Source organism: Cheilinus undulatus, linkage group 24, assembly GCF_018320785.1.
Source record: "Cheilinus undulatus linkage group 24, ASM1832078v1, whole genome shotgun sequence".
Taxonomy (NCBI): domain Eukaryota; kingdom Metazoa; phylum Chordata; class Actinopteri; order Labriformes; family Labridae; genus Cheilinus; species Cheilinus undulatus.
The window spans coordinates 3,379,136-3,392,907 of NC_054888.1; the positions used below are offsets into that span (position 1 = coordinate 3,379,136).

The 13,772-nt window shown below is 37.9% G+C and overlaps 1 protein-coding gene across 6 annotated transcripts in view; it reads right to left on the reverse strand.

Annotated features, from left to right (window-relative positions):
• The window catches only part of raph1b (Ras association (RalGDS/AF-6) and pleckstrin homology domains 1b), a 91,107-nt gene that overhangs the window by 57,859 nt on the left and 19,476 nt on the right, over window positions 1-13,772 (reverse strand). Inside the window, exon 1 of one of the 6 annotated variants that reach the window (XM_041781771.1) lies at window positions 108-175. The exons of the other annotated variants lie outside the window; for them this stretch is intronic. The gene's annotated coding sequence lies outside the window, so the exon portion shown is untranslated. Of the gene's footprint in view, window positions 1-107; window positions 176-13,772 lie in introns of those variants that run through there. 6 annotated transcript variants of the gene reach the window in all.

The following is a 13,772-nucleotide window of genomic DNA, read 5'->3' on the forward strand; positions in this document are numbered from 1 at the left end:
ATCTTGCTAGTGATGTAGGACTGCTATTATTTTGAACACAACTGTACAAGACATGAAGTGACACAGTTTATAAAAAGTGAAATAACTTTTGAACCATAAATCGTTACCTCTTGTTTTCCTCTTGAATCTAGCCGTTGTGTTTTCCCATTCACGCTACTGATGCCTTTGAATCCCGTGCGGCAGCGTTTTCAGCATGCCTGGAACTTGTGTGTGTTTTGGGGACTTTAATGATTAAATCCACACCAGTAAACCCGATATTGAACACCTTTTTATCCATTTTAATTGAATTACGATCATTTATTATCGCTAGCTCGAATGCTAACCGCCATATTGTTTCTCTCTGAGTGTCCGTCAGCCAATAGCAGGCTGTCCCGTAATCACGTGATGCTGCACAAAATAACAGAAAGGAGAGAGAGAGTTCAACACACTTGATGATTTATACAACTGTACACATTTAGTACATATCTGTTAACAACAATTGCTAATCTGTGAGTTGTAAGTTTTATATCGTATTTGGAAAAGTGCACTAAGCTTTGTATTTAAAAAAGAGAGAGAGCCTGTGATGCAGCCCCCTGTATTATTATTTTAATATTTAGCAGTAAAACTCAATAAGACTGGTATCAGATCAGTATCAATACTGATACCCAACACCTTGGTATCGGTATCGTTTCAGGAGGGAAAAATGGTATCGGAACATCCCTAGACAAAATGCATCGGCCTCTTTTCTTGAGGTTTTATCAATGAAACGATTCAAATAAATGTTGAATTTTGAATGAAATGCATTACTTCTCTTTTCAGCTGGGTCTTGGGGGGCGTTGCTTTTCTTAGGGTCATGTGGGGGGGGGGCTCTAGGGTGGTTCCAACAGACTGTGTCACATAAATGGCATGGAAAATATTTCAAATCCATCTGGGCAGCAGCCCATAGACGGTGTTTGGGAAGGGCAGCACCCTTGAAAAGAAGAAGGAGCCTGATTGGATCAATCACATGCATTACAGGCCAATCAGAGCAACAAAACACATGACATAGCAGCATGCACTGCTGCAAAGAAGTAAAACTACGTAATGCAAAAGAAGTCAGAATATATCCAGAAAGATGTAACTTAATCTGAAGGTAACAGATGGCTAATTTAGCTTCATTTGACAGCAAAGTGTTCTTGAGATATCCCTTCACAAAGAATGAACATGAGCATTAGTGATCCTGACCTTTGACCTTAAACGTCCACTTTTTAATCAGTTAATCATTAAATCAGAGGACATTTATGCAAAATTTAAAGATGCCTGAAAGCATTCTTGAGGTGTCGTGTGCAAAAGAACGGCCCAGGATCATATTTTAGTTCTGTAGTTCTTTATGTTAAACACCTAAAACACTCAGAGGCTGTTCACGGCAAAAACAAACTCTCACTGGATGATTTTTTGGCTGCTATTAAATAAAGCCCATTTTCATGGCTTTAAGCTGAAGGAGCCACTCCTGTTTTAAGAGGATAAGTAAAAATAGGTCAAATGCTTCCAAAACTCAACCCTAACCCTGTTCATAAGTTGGTCATGTCTGTCTGCATGAGCTCCAGGCCTCTCTTTGTTTTGAGCCCAGCTGCCTGCAGGCAGGGCGGCCCCACTGTTGTGACTGCAGCAGCTGCGTCTGCCGCAGCTGCACAAATCCGTGTGTCACTGCCACACCTGCTCGCCGGCCTCGCATCGACGGAGTGATATCACACGTTAACCGTGTGCAAACTGCACCAGAGAGGGAGAGTGACAGGGAGGAGGTGACCTGTAATCTGAGGAGGCAATTGTGTGCTTTCAGCTCGCATTAATGCATGACACATAAAGTCATACTCTCCTGACACACTCCCCGTGTTACAAGAAGCCTGTTTGCTGTGAAAACACCGACACCAGCAGGGCCACATGCTGAGTTTGAACAACAGTTGGTGAGCAGAGAGAAGGAGGAACAGCTGAGGCCAGCGGGAATATCTTCCTTGTAGTTAGCCATAACATCAGCTGCCTTCCTCTCACACTCTCACACTAAGTCAACAACACCGCCACCAAATCATAGCGTTGATATTTCCCAGCCAGCTCAGCATGTTGTAACCTACAACCAGCAGGCTGTTCTACATGCTCTCATTATGTTTTATGACCAAATCATGACTCAGCATGGAGACTGTGTCCAACAGAAAGAGGATGACTCAGCGCTGTTGATGAAAATGTTTAAAGCTCGTTGGAGTTGAGTCACAGCTGATGCAGACTTAAAGGGTTTCTACTCTGACTCATGAATGATCAGCCTGTCACTACCTGAACATCCCAGTCAGACTAACACGACTAGATAAGGAGGCTGGAGATCGATTTACTCACGCCAGGCGTTCTGCTCATGCTCCACAGCTCCCAGCTGATCTTTGACACAGACACTGATGAACACAAACACTTAGGAAAGCAGAAGCCGTGCTGTTGTTGACCTTCAGACATCACTGTAAGGTCCGACCTTAACCCTCAGGGGTTGTTTTCATTTTAGTCACACTCAGGCTGCTAAGAGCCAAAAATGTGCTTTTCATATAGTAGCTAAAAAATGTTTGCAGAAATATTTTTTCTACTTTCATTAAGCTATCTTTTCACCTACAACTGACCTAATTATTGATATCAAATATTCTTTAATTTTTTCGATTTCAACCCTTTGAATGCCAGTTTTCTGTCATTACGCCACCACATTTTTCAATGAAAAAAAACCCTGCAAAATTAATTATTTTTTAATATATTACATAATAGTACATTTTTGGTGTTGGATTATTTTAGCCTTGGATATGTTAATGATTAGCAGAAATGTTGATTTGGGGTCTTTATTATTTTTTGTAAAATGTCAAATACTGACTGTCAAGCTGCTAAGAGCCAAAAATGTGCTTTTAATAAAGTAGCTTTAAATTATTGTACATACATTTATATTTTACTCTACTTTCATTAAGCCATTATTATTTTCACCTACAGCTGCCCTAATTATTGATATCAAATGTTCATTAATTTTTAAAGATCTTAACCCTTTGAATGCCAGTTTTTTCATGACCCAACAATGAAAAAATGACTATTTTCAATATACATGCAAAGTTTTTTTTTTAATTAAATTAATACAGCCCCAGATATGTTAATGATCAGCAGCAACATTGATTTTTATCCATTTTTTTTGTGCAATGTCAAATACTGAGTCTCAAGCTGCTAAGAGCCAAAAATGTGCTTTTCATACATCAGCTATTAGAAGTATTATACATTAATATTTTACTCACTTTCTTTGAGATCATTTTTTTCACTGACAACTGACCTAATTATTGATATTAAATATTCTTTTATTTTTAAAAGATTTTAACCCTTTGAATGCCAGTTTTCTGTCATTACGCCACCACATTTTTCAATGAAAAAAAACCCTGCAAAATTAATTATTTTTTAATATATTACATAATAGTACATTTTTGGTGTTGGATTATTTTAGCCTTGGATATGTTAATGATTAGCAGAAATGTTGATTTGGGGTCTTTATTATTTTTTGTAAAATGTCAAATACTGACTGTCAAGCTGCTAAGAGCCAAAAATGTGCTTTTAATAAAGTAGCTTTAAATTATTGTACATACATTTATATTTTACTCTACTTTCATTAAGCCATTATTATTTTCACCTACAGCTGCCCTAATTATTGATATCAAATGTTCATTAATTTTTAAAGATCTTAACCCTTTGAATGCCAGTTTTTTTCATGACCCAACAATGAAAAAATGACTATTTTCAATATACATGCAAAGTTTTTTTTTTAATTAAATTAATACAGCCCCAGATATGTTAATGATCAGCAGCAACATTGATTTTTATCCATTTTTTTTGTGCAATGTCAAATACTGAGTCTCAAGCTGCTAAGAGCCAAAAATGTGCTTTTCATACATCAGCTATTAGAAGTATTATACATTAATATTTTACTCACTTTCTTTGAGATCATTTTTTTCACTGACAACTGACCTAATTATTGATATTAAATATTCTTTTATTTTTAAAAGATTTTAACCCTTTGAATGCCAGTTTTCTGTCATTACGCCACCACATTTTTCAATGAAAAAAAACCCTGCAAAATTAATTATTTTTTAATATATTACATAATAGTACATTTTTGGTGTTGGATTATTTTAGCCTTGGATATGTTAATGATTAGCAGAAATGTTGATTTGGGGTCTTTATTATTTTTTGTAAAATGTCAAATACTGACTGTCAAGCTGCTAAGAGCCAAAAATGTGCTTTTAATAAAGTAGCTTTAAATTATTGTACATACATTTATATTTTACTCTACTTTCATTAAGCCATTATTATTTTCACCTACAGCTGCCCTAATTATTGATATCAAATGTTCATTAATTTTTAAAGATCTTAACCCTTTGAATGCCAGTTTTTTTCATGACCCAACAATGAAAAAATGACTATTTTCAATATACATGCAAAGTTTTTTTTTTAATTAAATTAATACAGCCCCAGATATGTTAATGATCAGCAGCAACATTGATTTTTATCCATTTTTTTTGTGCAATGTCAAATACTGAGTCTCAAGCTGCTAAGAGCCAAAAATGTGCTTTTCATACATCAGCTATTAGAAGTATTATACATTAATATTTTACTCACTTTCTTTGAGATCATTTTTTTCACTGACAACTGACCTAATTATTGATATTAAATATTCTTTTATTTTTAAAAGATTTTAACCCTTTGAATGCCAGTTTTCTGTCATTACGCCACCACATTTTTCAATGAAAAAAAACCCTGCAAAATTAATTATTTTTTAATATATTACATAATAGTACATTTTTGGTGTTGGATTATTTTAGCCTTGGATATGTTAATGATTAGCAGAAATGTTGATTTGGGGTCTTTATTATTTTTTGTAAAATGTCAAATACTGACTGTCAAGCTGCTAAGAGCCAAAAATGTGCTTTTAATAAAGTAGCTTTAAATTATTGTACATACATTTATATTTTACTCTACTTTCATTAAGCCATTATTATTTTCACCTACAGCTGCCCTAATTATTGATATCAAATGTTCATTAATTTTTAAAGATCTTAACCCTTTGAATGCCAGTTTTTTTCATGACCCAACAATGAAAAAATGACTATTTTCAATATACATGCAAAGTTTTTTTTTTAATTAAATTAATACAGCCCCAGATATGTTAATGATCAGCAGCAACATTGATTTTTATCCATTTTTTTTGTGCAATGTCAAATACTGAGTCTCAAGCTGCTAAGAGCCAAAAATGTGCTTTTCATACATCAGCTATTAGAAGTATTATACATTAATATTTTACTCACTTTCTTTGAGATCATTTTTTTCACTGACAACTGACCTAATTATTGATATTAAATATTCTTTTATTTTTAAAAGATTTTAACCCTTTGAATGCCAGTTTTTTTCATAATGCCACAATGAAAATCAATATATTCAATATACTGCATGCAAAGTTATTTTTATGTGTTAAATTATTACAGCCTGGGAAATGTTAATGATCAGCAGCAACATTGATTTTTATCCATTCTTATTTTTTGTGCAATGTCAAATACTGACTCTCAAACTGCTAAGAGCCAAAAAAGTGCTTTTCCTATGGTAGCTTTAAAAATATAATAGCTTAATATTTTATTCTACTTTCTTGAGATAACTTTTTTTTGTTTCAACAGACTTCACTATTGATAGCAAATATATAATAATTTTTAAAAAGTTTACCCTTTTGAATGCCATTTTTTGTCAAGATGCAACAATGTGTTTCTATGAAAAAAAAAAGAAAAGTATTGTTCTGTTACCGCAGTTAGTTCTCAAGGTTTGTCTGTGTAAATTTTGATCACATGTCGTGGTCCCTTTAAGAAATACAGGAAGTTAGTGACAGGAAGTCAGGTTAAGCAAGTAACATGAGAAAAATAATGAGATGCACATGCTAGAGAGAGAACAGCTATCATCCTACTGTCTGCTTTCATCGGCAAACATCTGCTTACATCTTATGCCATACGCAGCATTGTCAGTATGTAATGTTATTTTACATCCTTATGTTTAATTCCAATTTATTATTTGCCATACAAAAGGTTGTTTTGTGTAGTTTGATGTAAAAATACAATGATGTGTTGCTCAGTTGATTTGATGACTTACCGCAGCTACTATTTTAGTTTAGGCTGATTTAATTTGTAATGCATCTTTTGTTTATTGTCCAATACATACAGAAATGTGAGCTAGTTGTAAAAGGAACAATGTTATTCATGATAAAAGTATGTTTACAATACATGTCCAAGAGACTTACAGCATACCTATTGCTGATTATGCCCTTTTTTGTTCTTAGTTTCACCCTTTTTCTAGTCAATAAACCTGCAGACAAACTGATGACGGTCTCCAGAGTTTTGATGAACAGAAGGTGTTTCACTGACTGCCAAGCTATATTCTGCAAGTATATCGAGGGTGGTACAAGTACATATATATATATATATATATATATATATATATATATATAATTTTTTTTCCCAATATATTACAGGCATAGTATTTTTTGTGTTTAATTTTTACAGCATGGGTTATGTAAATGATTAGCAGCAACACTGATTTTTCAGTTTTTGTTTTTTGCATGTTTAGCATGTTTTTTCTCCATTTGCCAAATATGGTCAAAATGACGCCATCTGGTGGAGAGTAGTAAAAATGATCAATTGCAACGCAAAAGCCCAGACTGACACCTAGATATAATAAAATGCATGGATTATGCTTTAATGGTAGTGGGATCAAAAATGTCAGTTTGAATGGGTTTCAATGGAGCTTTTTTTGCTCTTAACAGCATGAGTGTAACTTTTGCTTGTAAACAGTGAATTTTAGACTTACTGTAGGAGCTGAGCTGGAAATAACAAGATCAAATAATAATACACAATCTTGCAAAAATATACATGAACACAATAATGTTGGCATCCAAAATAAAACTATGGTGACAAAAAACGGTGTTGGTCACCACAGCTGTTTTGAAACATGCACTCCTGACCCTAAAGGTGTAAAAAATAGAGTAAAAATAGGCCAGTTCTTCTTTAAACTACACTGAGCATCATTCAGTGGCAACAGTAGTTTGTTCATAAATGCTAATCTGACTCCTCTGGCACCGTAAAAACACACAACAACCCAAAAAGGTGCCCTGTGTGGCTGCGTCTACAAAAGTGAGTTTTTCATGACACTTTTCTATGCGGGCCAGATCGCTGCCCTGCTCCAACAACAGAGCGGCGGTGGAAACACAGGCTCCTGTGTGGGGGCACACAGGTGTGTCCTTGTCCACCCGCACTTCCCCCGTTAACAGCAATCCTTCGGGGCACGCTCATTTCCGGTCGAGGCGGGAAGTGGGTAGGAGGGCAAGGCGCCGGGCGAGCAGGAGTGATGATGATGTCACAGCAGGAAAAGAAAGACGGGATTGTTGGAGGGGAAGTACAGAAAAAATGAGTAAGCAGGAATCAGGCAGCATGTCAGTGCTGTAGAACACCAAATCTATGACTTCTGCCCTCATTATGCTGGAATTTAGCACGATCGGCTAATCCTCTATTTATAGACTCATACTGTAACATGGGCTTTATATGACCGCATGACAGGCTGTCCTAAACTGACATCAAACAGAGGAAAAGATGACACACAAGCCACAACACAGGGTCTTTGTTACTCACAATGACACACAGTATTAATCAGTGTGCATAACCGCCTTCAGGCACTTTAGCTGACTCTTCAAAAGGGCAGAAAACCCCCATTATCACGCCTTTCACTCACCGGTTTCCCTTTTAAGATTGAGTTTTAACCGATATCTTTTTTTTTTTGCATTCAACAATTTAAAGATGGACAATACATTTTCTGATTGCGTGCATCCATAAAATGCCATGCAAACTTGTTATTCACAGAGCACAGCCATGCAGAGGCAATTATCAACAGTTTGCACACAAGCAGTCAGAGTAATGCCACTGTTTGCCTGCAAAAAATCTAGAAATCCAACTAAACGTACACTTGGAAAGGAAAAACTACTACAAACATGACCTAGCTGTCTGGTTGTAATGCATTAAGAAGATCAAATGGAATATCGGTTGAATCCACTCCTTTGTGTTTATCTAAGGCAGTGTTACTCAACCGTGCTCAACCAAAGAGCCAAACTGTTGAACAAATACCTTTGCAAGAGCCACAACCTAAGTGGTGAAAAGTGGGTGAAAGTGGCAATTAAAATTAAAACTAAAATTGCCAAAAAAGCAGAATAAAGGTGTGGGAAAATGAGAGAAAATTAGAGAAAGTGACATATAATGGACACCTTAAATGGGCAAAAAGCAGCCAAAAAGGTGAGGAAAGATAAGTGAAAAATATCAAAAATTGGCAAAAAAGCAGCATAAAGGTGGGGGAAAATGAGGTAAAAATAACAAAAATTGGCAAAAAGGTGGGGGAAAATGAGTGAAAAGTGACTGAAATTGGCAAAAAGCAGCCAAAAAGGTGAGGAAAGATAAGTGAAAAATATCAAAAATTGGCAAAAAAGCAGCATAAAGGTGGGGGAAAATGAGGTAAAAATAAAAATTGGCAAAAAGGTGGGGGAAAATGAGTGAAAAGGTACATGTAATGGCAAGAGTCACCTTAAATGGGCAAAAAGTGGCAAAAAAATGGAAAAAATGCAATTTGCGAAAAGCAGGATAAAAGAGGCAAAATGGGATTACAGTGGCCAAAAGGGTAAAAAAGGGCAAAAATAGCAAATAAGGGCAATGAAAATATACAGACAAAAAAAAAAGGTTGAAAATTAAAGCCTGCTACATAAGTGTGGGAAACAAATTGCAATGGATAATTCTGAGGTCAAAGTTTCCATTTTTTATGGTTTTCTGGGGGGATAATTTAATGTAGATATAAAAGAGCCACACATTGAGTATCACTAGTCTAGGAGTGTATTATTCAGCCTCCTGTACACAGGGTCATCTGTAGCAGCATGAGATACTACCGTCTAAAGACAATGGTCTGACAGACACAGAGGCTCCTCTGCTCTTTAAGATAGCCACTCATGATAGCAGAACGGTGGCGTAGCAGACTGCAGATTCATGCTTAAGATGTCTTACACTCGTTGCACAACAAGATAACATCTAGAAATGTGAACTATTTGCTGGAACATGGCGAGGAAAAGACCGTTTAACGTCTTAATCCGATGGTGACCTCTAAATCACAACACAAACTTCCAAATTCAGCAGACATGTGTGTGACATTCAGAGCTTTAAAGGAGGTGTATTGATCTGTAATCCAGGCAAGATAAAGCTGAGCTCTGGCCCCGAGACTATCCAGGTAAATCATCAGTCAGCTGACCGACGGTGGCTCACAAAGCCGATCTTCACGGTGAGGTGCATTAGTATTGATCAGCCTTTAAAACAAGTCAAGTACAAGTTATGCAAGACGCTGCTGCAGAGTGGACTGACTGACCTCTTCTTTAAAGGTTCAGTACAAAAGCACTTCAAAAGATGTTAGTTAGCCTGTGTCATCCATATTAAATGAGAAATTATGATACCAGCTGATTTTACAATGCACTTCAGCATCATAATAACACTCCACCTTAATACGGTGTATCAAGCTGATTCACTGTTGAAATAAATCTAAAATCTACAAGAAAAGTGAGCTATATTATCAAATAAACAAAAGGGTAAAGTAGCCAGCTGTAATTAAGTGAGTATCTGGCTGTTTGGCTGGATGCTAGCTTATGAAGGCACTGTAAACGGGACCACTGACATGTCTGTCTTCAGGTGTGCCACCTTGTTAAAATCAGATTTTCAGCTTAAGACCTCATCTGATCAGCTGCTTAACTGTTGCAGAAATTCCTCTATGAGACTATTTGACACCTTTTGTTCTCATAAACAATGAGCATTGTGCATGTAATAAAATGCACAATGCTCTTGGAGAAAATCCTCTAAGAATGCTTTACAGGATGGGCAACTTGGTAACACTGCAAGTGCAATCCCAGGTGAAATGCACGGCCCTACCCCACTGATAAACTTAATTCAGTCAACTTTTCTAATCATGTAAAACATCAAAGTCCCTCCAGGTCCCATGACGAGTCAGTCTCTGCAAAAACAGCCTACTTTCTCCACACTATGAGCTTTCCCCTGGTGTTGTTTAGCCGACCTTCCACTATCACTTCCAGACTCGCACTCTCACACCGTGAGGTCTGCTTGTGATTACAAGGAGCTGATCTCTCCTCGCTGGGATTCTCCACGGTCCCTGCAGTGAGCGCTCGGCCCTGGAAAAACCACACATGGTGGGAATTATGGAATAACGCTGCGTCAGGAATTTTCCCACGATGGCCAGCGGGACCTCCATCGGACCCCACCGGCCGGCCGGCTTGCTGGGGGTTTATGGGTAATGTAACACACACATACAGTGTTTCATGATTAAATGCCTCTTGTGTGCGAGCCCAAATTTGAACCTGTTGCCCTTGTGCTGGATCATAATAGGCCTTTGTGTTTGAGCATTTCAACAAGTTTGAGTTGGTTCCAGTAAACTGAAACAGAAAAGAGCTGAATCCTCAAATGTCATCATTTCATAGATGAGCAGATTTAAAGGGGAAGTATTTCAAAAACAAGGGCCATATCTTTATCCCTTTTTAAGACATTTTGTGGTTTGAGCAGGTGTTGGGAACAGCATCATTTGGACCTCTTCCATCTGGAAGCCAAAAAGGGCCTTAATGGCAAAATTAGAGTCAAAATCCTTGGAGTGGATCGACCTCCAATCGGAGCACCGTCCAAATTAAAGAATTGTCACTTGCAGCTGAAATTGTTGTTCCAAGTATCCAACAAAGTTACAGAATGGTTCCTACCAGAGACACATTTGAGAGCTTCTTTAAACCAGAAATATCTTTAAAACTATTCCCTTTAAAGGAACCAGACTGAAAAGTGGCAGCTTTACCTCAAGTAACAGAAACTGCTGCTCTACCTCTGCCTCAGTCTGTTCGTGTTATTGCTGGGTCTGATCTAAACAACAGATTTTAAACCAGAAACAGTGGTTTCATCACTGTTTTTCAAAACTACCATACCCCACTGACAAAGAGAGAAATGCCCCCAGATAATATAGGAATTGCTGATCTACCTCTGCCTTAGTCGTTGGTGTGTTTCACCGTGCTGTGTCTGGCGTTAACATTTTTACATGACGAACAGTTTCACTTGTCTTTTTCAAAGCCACCGTATCTCAGTAAGAAATACAATAAATTTGTCTTACATAATACAGAAGTTGCTGGTCTACCTCTCCTTCAACTGTTTATTTTGATATACGATGTTGCCTCTTTTCTACCAACAGTTTCAAGTTAGAAACAATCAAGACACTGGTCACCACATCCCACTAACAAAAATACAAGATTTACCTCACATATTAAAGGAGTTGCTTGTCTACCTCTGCTTCAATTGTTTATATTCATCATGTTGTGTCTGATGTAAACTGACTTTCTAAAATATGGAACAACTATTATTTGCGGGGTTTTTTTCAAAGCCGCCATATTTTTCAAACATAATGAATTAACCTGAAACACTAGGGGAGTTGGTGATCTACCTCAACCTCAGTAGATCTGTTTGGTGTATGATGTTGTTTCTGATCTACAAACAATTTTAAATGAGAAACAATCAAGACACTGGTCTTTTTCAAAGCCACCACATCCCACTGACAAAAATACAAGATTTATCTCACATATTGAAGGAGTTGCTAGTCTACCTCTGACTTAATCTTTTTGTTTGTGATAATATGTTGTGTGCACACTTCTACAAACATTTTTAAATGTCATACAGCAGTTACACTGGTCTTTTTCAAAGCCACCATACCCCACTAACAGAATTAACAAACATATCTAAAGCAAACACAGGAGTTGGTGATCTACCTCTACCTCAGTATATTTGTTTGTTGAATGATGTGTCCGATCTAGTTACAATTCTAAATGAGAAACAATCAAGACACTGATCATTTTTAAAGCCACCACATCCCACTAACAGAATTAACAAACATGTCTAAAGCAAACACAGGAGTTGGTGATCTACCTCTTCCTCAGCATATTACAGGAGTTGCTGGTCTGTCTCAGTCTGTTTTTTTTCATACTATGTTGCGTCTGATTTTGCAGCAGTTATAAATGAGACTTTGGGGATCAAACATGCTCAGGCTATAGATGGCCTAGATTGAGTGCACCCCAGGACCAGGGGGACCAACTTATTCAGAGTGCAGTAGAGCAGCAACCTCCATGATCTGCACAGTTAAAATCCTTGTTTATATTAATGAAGTTTCAGAGGTTTGAAGAGTGTTAAAGACTGTTTCTGGAAGGATGTACTGAATACAGAGTACTGCTTCAACTTGACCTACCAAGAACTTCAGCTTAGTATAAGTGCCAACATTCATTACTGGTATTAGCATCCAAGCATCCCTAGCTTCTGGTTTATATAGCCTCATATTTTTAAAAAAAGGGTCTGTATCTGGAGCGACTCTTGCTGTAATGTCAGAAACAATTGAAGTCTGCGTTCTTTTAATGGATGTACTTTGATTTAGCGCATTTATCGAGGATTACGTCTCAGACATTAAAATCTGTCATGTGGCTGCCAACCGCAGCAATCTGCAGGAGCAAGCTGAGAACAATTTGCACCATTTACACACAAGTTAAAGCCAGAAATCTAGCTTCTAATTCAAGATGCTCTCTCCTAATAACTTCTCGGCCGGGATCACCAGCAGCAGCGAGGGGTCAAGCTGACTTTCCACAAATGAGTCGGTGACCCATAGCCTCAGAAAGTCGGTCATGGTGCCAAACTCCAGGGCAGATCTCGAGTCAGTCACTGGGTTTAGTCGCTGTGTGGCACGTGGTGGTGAAATAATCAGAAATCACTCGAGAGTGAAGATCAGCGGGGCAGAGAGAGAGAGATTAGCCGGCTACTCAGCCACTAACTTAACCCACAGACTCAGTGAATAGCGGCCCGGGCTCACTCACAGAGCTGCTGGGGTATTAGTCAATGAGATTTGGCAAGAGGCTGCCACACAAGCACACACGCAGCGCTATTTTGTGAGATTAAGCCTGAAGGTTTGAGTGACTGTCAAGGGATTCTGTTGCAAAAATGTGTCAATCCACTTCCACTAGGCAGGCACGGCTGTTTCCACTTGTAGGTCACTGCAGTAAATGAAACTCTGCATTCCTTCAGTGTCCTATATGTGAAGAGAAAAGTGGTGCAGGCTGCCAACTTCTCTGAACATTAAGTGCGGAGTGCAAGCTGGAAGCAGTGTGAAAAATTGTGAATTTGGCAACAAAAGTTAAAGCTGACCTCAGTGCTTCCACGCCATCGTAATTCACATGACATCATCCGGACTCAAGAGCGTTTTTGTGGCTCTCATAAACCTGTCCGCTCCCCCTCGACTGATGTGAGTCCTCACAGGTGTTTTTCCACTTGTCTTTTTGGCAGTGTGCTCAGTTTACATGGCGATATATGGGGCTACCCTCTTGGTTCACAGGCCGCCTTCCAATCACCTCATTTCCCTTGGTTGAGGTTTTGCCGCACGCTTAAGCACTGCCGGGGTCGTGCAGCCGCTTTCTGGTGGGGTAACTTTGCTCATTATGGGTTAGAGGGAAGTTAAAAGGTCCAAGGGTTGGAAAAGTAGGCTGCAGTGCATATTTAATGGCAGAACAAGCTCCACTGTTTGGAGTGCTGCTAGTTTGCGGCTTGAAGTAAGCTCAGAAACACTTGGAACATTTAAATTATGTAAGATGGAGCCTGTTTTTGATTTCTGTGTATGTTTGCATGGGA